The following is a 6,244-nucleotide window of genomic DNA, read 5'->3' as shown; positions in this document are numbered from 1 at the left end:
GGACCGCATATATAGCAACACCAAAGCACACAGATAAGACAACACATTATACAGCATAAACACAAGCGGCAGTAAAAAGACAGCACAGAAAAACGATAAGAAATGGTCCCATATAAGGGCTTACCACCCTGCCGACAGCATAACCGAGTCCAGGAAACGCAACACCGGCTTGTGCCTTCAGGCAATAATGGGCCACCCGCAGCAGCAGGGCTCTCTCGGCCAGACCACAGAGCTCCTGCTAAGGGTCTCTTCCATTGCCCCCTCCATACCCCGCTAAGAGCCAGGGCTTATCGGAGACTCCAAGACTCAATCTGCCACCGATATATAGGACCGAAGAAAGTAGGAACATAAAAACAATATGTATGAGGAGGACAAAAAAGGAACACTGATGCTGAAAGGGAGCAAAGATTTATGGGAGTGGGGTCCTATGAGGTAGGAGAGGAAGCGGGGCCTACCCAAACGTATGCTGCCATGGAGTCTGTCAGGAAATAAGACTTTACTTCCACTTTAAGCTTTGACACAAAGATCTGAGCTTATTGGTGTCTTTGCAGAGCTGCACTAGGTTTTGCACTCTCAGGTTTTAGTAAATCAACCCCATTAGTTCTTCAGGGTCAGAAACTGATTGGAAAGGATCTATGTACTCTATGTAAACAGGGTTTCTCAACCAGGATTCCATGGAACCCAAGGCTGCCTCCAGAGGTTGCTAGGCAGTGTTGCCAAACCCTCTGAAGTAAATTTACTGACAGAATGCCAAAATTTACAAACGGCACCAATTTTTTACTGGCAAAAATCATGACATTTACTGACAGAGCCGTATTTTTTACCGACACTGATACTGCAAAAAAGTACCTAAAATGGTCGTTTTTAGTTCCAAACAGTGCACATATCAATATTTAAACTATAAACATGTAGATAGTGCTATTAGCAATGTGTTTAAGTTAAACAAAAGTCAAAAAAACATATTTTTCCATTTACATGAAGGACAGGTTAATATAATTCAGCCAGCACAGAGTTCCCCCATACATCAGAGTCTGCAGGATTCCACCTTACAGTGCAAGGGAACTCTGCAGATCATGATCTAAGGGGGAACTTTGATGTAAGGGGGAGCTCTGCATTCCCATTTACATCAGCGTTCCCACTTACATCAGGGTCTGCAGCATTTCCCTTTACATCAGGGTACGCATAGTTCCCACTTGCATAGTTCCCACTTGCACTGTAAGGGGGAATCATGCACACTCTAATGTAAAGGGGAACGCCGGGACTCTGATGTGGGGGAGACTCTGGTGAACAGAGACCACCCTCCTGAATACACTACGATAAGGAGGAGGGGGTTACTGATATAAGGAGGAACCTTTATATGAGTGTCCCCTTACATTATTGTATTCACTCCCCACCTTATATCAGTGACCCCCCGCAGACTGGCCTGGCAACACTGTCACTGACTTCCTCCCAGGTGCACCGTGCAGGACTCAGATGGCTCCAGCTTGGCGGCTCTGGTTTTAATACTATAGTCTCCTCTCCACAGTCCACACATGTCTGACTCCTCCTGTGGCCCCAACCCCAGCGGCCCTCCCACTCTTGACTCCTCTCTATGCTCCCCCTCAGAGACTGCAAACATGATAAAAGAGAAAGCGACAGCCAGAGATTGCGGACATGATACAGGAGGTGGTTAGAGGCTGCAGACATGATACAGGAGGTAGTTAGAGGCTGCAGACATGATACAGGAGGTAGTTAGAGGCTGCGGACATTGGTGCAGGAGATGGCTAGAGGATACAGACATGGTACAGGAGATGGTTAGAGGATGCAGACATGGTACAGGAGATGGTTGGAAGATACAGTCATGGTACAGGAAATGGTTAGAGTATATGGACATGGTACAGGAGATGGTTAAAGGATACGGACATTGTACAGGAGATATAGATAAAACAAGAGAAGGGCGCACTGGCTTAGTGCAATATCATAAGACATTTATTGGAAAATGTAAAGGATGGAAAGGGACCTGGGGGTACTGGTAGACAACAGGCTTGGCAGTGGCATGCAATGCCAAGCCGCCGCAAGCAAAGCCAACAGAATACTGGGTTGTATAAAAAAGGGGATTCACTCCAGAAATAAAGAGATAATAATTTCTGAATTTTAGAACAGAAATTAAGAAAAATTTGTTTTTTTTTCTGTTTTCTTCTGTTTATTTAGCAAAATATATAAAACCCGGTGGTGATTAAATACCACCAAAAGAAAGCTCTATTTGTGTAAAAAAAATGATATCGAAGAAGGGGTTCGACCCTTGCAAGCTTTTCCCAAAAAAATAAACTGTTAGTGAAAAGGAAAAAGTATGATGTACAGAACTTTGCTAGCCTCTAGCTGAAACCCTCAGACAAAAAACAAAAAAAAAAATTTCCAAGATAAAGGCATAATGTGCATTCCATACTAGCAACTTATGAAATGCTTACCTTAGAACAAAGCCCTCTCAGCGGCGCCCGTCCACCGCTGAGACGGCTGACAAGTTTTACCATCCTTTCTTTCGGGATCGTGGGCTCCGGCGCTGCGAGTGGCCGGAGCCATGATGATGTCACTCCTGCGCATGTACGCGGGAGCCCTCGGTTCCCGGCAAGAAGCTCTAAAGGTCCGGCACGGTTCACTGGACCTTCAGAGCGCATGTGCCACTGATGTTAGCGGCTGCATGCAGGGTGAATATCTCCTGAACCGTGCAGGTTTAAGAGATATTCATTTTACCCACAGTGTGGTAAGCCCTATCATAGGCTTACCTGTAGATAAAAATAAGAAAGAGGGGTATATATACAACCTATGTGTTTTTTGGTGCTTTTTGCAAAAACTCACTACAGTCCATGTAACATGGGACACATTCCGATTTATGCTTTTTTCAGCCACTGCGTTTTTGGAACTTTTTAAAATGCAAAATGGTGCTTTTTTTTTTTTTGCTTTTTTGGTTCCATAGACTTTAATGGAGAAGCAGCAGAAAAGCATGTTGTGCATTTTTGCTGCTATTTTGTGGCGGTTTTACCATGATTTGGCCGAGATTTTTAATCTGCCCAACAACAAATAGCCCAAAATAAAAAAAAGCATTCAAAACACAGATCGTAGCAAAATCGTAGTAAAACCGCATGTGCATAAACGCAAAACGCATAGCAAAATGCACTGTAGAACGCACCAATCGCAAATTGCATGAATGTGAATGAAGCCTAAAGGGTTAGTTTACATTTTCAGAAAAAAAAATGAAAAGGTAAACTAAAGCCTCGTACACACGCAACGATTGTTGGCCGTGAATTTTCGGCCAACGTCCGATCGGCCGATTGTCGGCTTGTTAGTATGATGCTTCCGACAACCAACTGCGACTTTTCGACCGAACAAAATCTGGTGTGCATGCTATAAAATTTTTGTTGGCCGTCACCAGAACGGACGATTTTCCGTCAGTCAGTACAGATTTCTGCAGACAAAAATCAGATGAGCAAGACTGGGCATGCTCAGAGAAGAAAAAACACGCGGAAAGTCAACCAGCACATGACATCACTTCTGAAGTTGGTTGTTGTTGGCCGAGAAAATTTGTGTGCAGTCTAGAGCACATTTCAACCAACACAACAACACTGGACAAAAGACGGCCGATCGGTCGGCCAACAATTGTTGCGTGCGTACGAGGCATAACACCCTACATCCTCCCCACCCCCTGATCTCCACTCTACCTACCTACACAGCTGGTGTACTGGTCCTGGGATTTCCAAGCTCTGCTTTTCTCCCCTTTCTTTCTGCAGGGCTTCTGAGATAGATCAGAGCAATTCCGATTGCTAAGCGAGGATGTAGGGTGCTTGTTCACCTTTCATTTTTTTATAAAAAAAGGTGAACTTACCTTTTTTTTTAAATATATATAGTATATTAATAAAGTGACCTTGACAATAAAATTGAAAGCAGAATTATAGAATTTTGCCATAGTAAGCACACCATATCTGCATACATGGTGTCCTTAAACTGCTCCAGTGATGTGATGTCTACGCTGCTCCTTGTCACTCCTGCAGCTTTGCTTCCATCTTCTCTGGAATAACACTTAGGACTCTTTCACACGGTCCGCTCCTTAGGCGGATCCGTGTTGCTCAGCGGGGATCGATTCACGCACAGGATCGGATGCGGATGGCAGCGGGTGTCAGCGGAGGTGTCTCCGCTGACACCCACTGCCCCATAGAGCTGCATGGAGGATCCGATCAGATCCGCCTAAAAAAACTGACAGGCGGATCTGATCGGACCGCCTGTGTGAAAGAGCCCTTAGACTACTAGATTTATAAAATTAAGTGTGGATACACTCTATGGATCATGCCCACTTTTAACCATGCCCACTAAATCACACCCTCATTAGTTGCCTGACCCAGAAAATCATGCCTCCGTGTTTAACACGCCCTGAAACCATTGGTCACAGAGTTTTGGAATAAGAAGCAGACATTCCAGTTCTACAGACAAAAAAACTTTGGGCACATCAGAAGGAAAATGATGCAACACAGGTAGCACGCTACGGCAAATTGTGGGCGTGGTCAAATTGTGTTAACAGTTGGTGGAGCTTAAAGGTAAATGGTTAAATAAAACCTGAGCCTGTACCACTGAGGGTCAGGAGAGTGTGTAAGCATAGAGAGCACAGTTAGAATGCAGTGGTTAGGATTAACTAACACAGAGAATGCAGGAGTCAGCAGTAACGCACAGAGTGCAGAGGTCAGCGTAAGTAATATAAAGTGCTTGCCGACCGCGGCAGGCTGGCCCGGCTGCGCGAATCGACGTAAGGGTACGTCGGTCAGGGGAGTGGTGCAGGGAGGCGAGTGAGCCATTGCCGCCGGGCTCCCGCAATTGCTCCCCGCTGATAGAGAAGGACGGTCAGCTGTTGTAAACACAGCAGACCGTTGTTCTCTCTTAAATGAACACAGAGCACCTGCCATCCTCCTATATGGAGTCTGTCAGGAAAACGGAAAATTGTCTACCAAATACTTTACGTAATTTTCCTTTCCTGAAAGACTCCATGGCAGCAGTTACAGAACACCAGGTACAGAACACCGATGCTGAAAGGGAGCAAAGATTTATTGGGGTAGGGACCTATAGGGTAGGAGAGGAGCCAGGGCTAAACCCAAATGTATGCTGCCATGGAGTCCATCAGGAAAGGAAAATTATGGTAAGTATTTGATAGATAATTTGCCGTTTTTGTTTAAATGTAAATGCATTGATTAACCGGTTCCTGACAGACCGCCGCAGCTTTACTGTGGTAGGCTGGCTCCCCTGCGTGAACAGATGTAGCTCTACGTTGGTCGCGCGTGGTGCTGGGGGGGGGGGGCGAACGCGCGATGCCGGCGGCATGCTCCTGCCACACTAGGCAGCAGGGATTCCGATCTACGGTGCCGGCGGCCTTGATTGCTACCAGCTGAGAGGGAAGGACGGTCAGCTGTTGTAAACACAGCTGACCGTTCTTCTCTCTGAAATTATCATAGAGCACCTGTGATCCTTCTATATAGGCTCACAGGTCTCTATGATCATTTCACAAGCCCCTCCCCCCACAGTTAGAAAACACTCCCCTAGGCTCACAATGAACCCTTTGATCACCCCTAGGTTAACCCCTTCCCTGCCAGTGTCATTATTACAGTAACAGTGCATATTGTTAGCACTGATTACTGTAGTAATGTCACGGGCCCCCCAAAAGTGTCAAAAATGTCAGTTAGGTGTCTGATATGTCCACTGCAATGTCGCAGTCCCGCTAAAAATCGCAAATTGCCGCCATTACTAGTAAAAAAAAAGATAAAAATTACATACATTTCCCCGTAGTTAGTAGACGCGATAACTTTGCGCAAACCAATCAAAATTTGCTTATTGCGATTTTTTTTTTACCAAAAATATGTAGCAGAAAACAAATTGGCCTAAAATGTTAAAAAATTTTGATTTAAAAATTTTTTTTTTGAGAATGTTATATAGCAGAATGTGAAAAATATTGTTTTTTTTCAGAATTGTCGCTCTTTTTTAGTTTATAGCGCAAAAAAAAAAAAACTGCACAGGTGATCAAATACCACCAAAAGAAAGCTCTATTTGTGGGGAAAAAATGGACATCAATTTTATTTAAGTACAGTGTCGCATGACCGCGCAATTGTCTGTTAAAGTGCCGAATTGCAAAATATGGCCTGGTCATTAAAGAGGAAGTAAACCCTCCTGTGCAACTTTTACCTATAGGTAAGCCTATGATAAGGCTTACCTATAGGTACTGTAAATATCT

The sequence above is a fragment of the Pelophylax lessonae genome, assembly GCF_965119305.1.
Source record: "Pelophylax lessonae genome assembly, chromosome: 4".
NCBI classification, from domain to species: domain Eukaryota; kingdom Metazoa; phylum Chordata; class Amphibia; order Anura; family Ranidae; genus Pelophylax; species Pelophylax lessonae.
The sequence above is the reverse complement of the archived record's forward strand: the minus strand, read 5'-3'. Positions refer to the sequence as shown.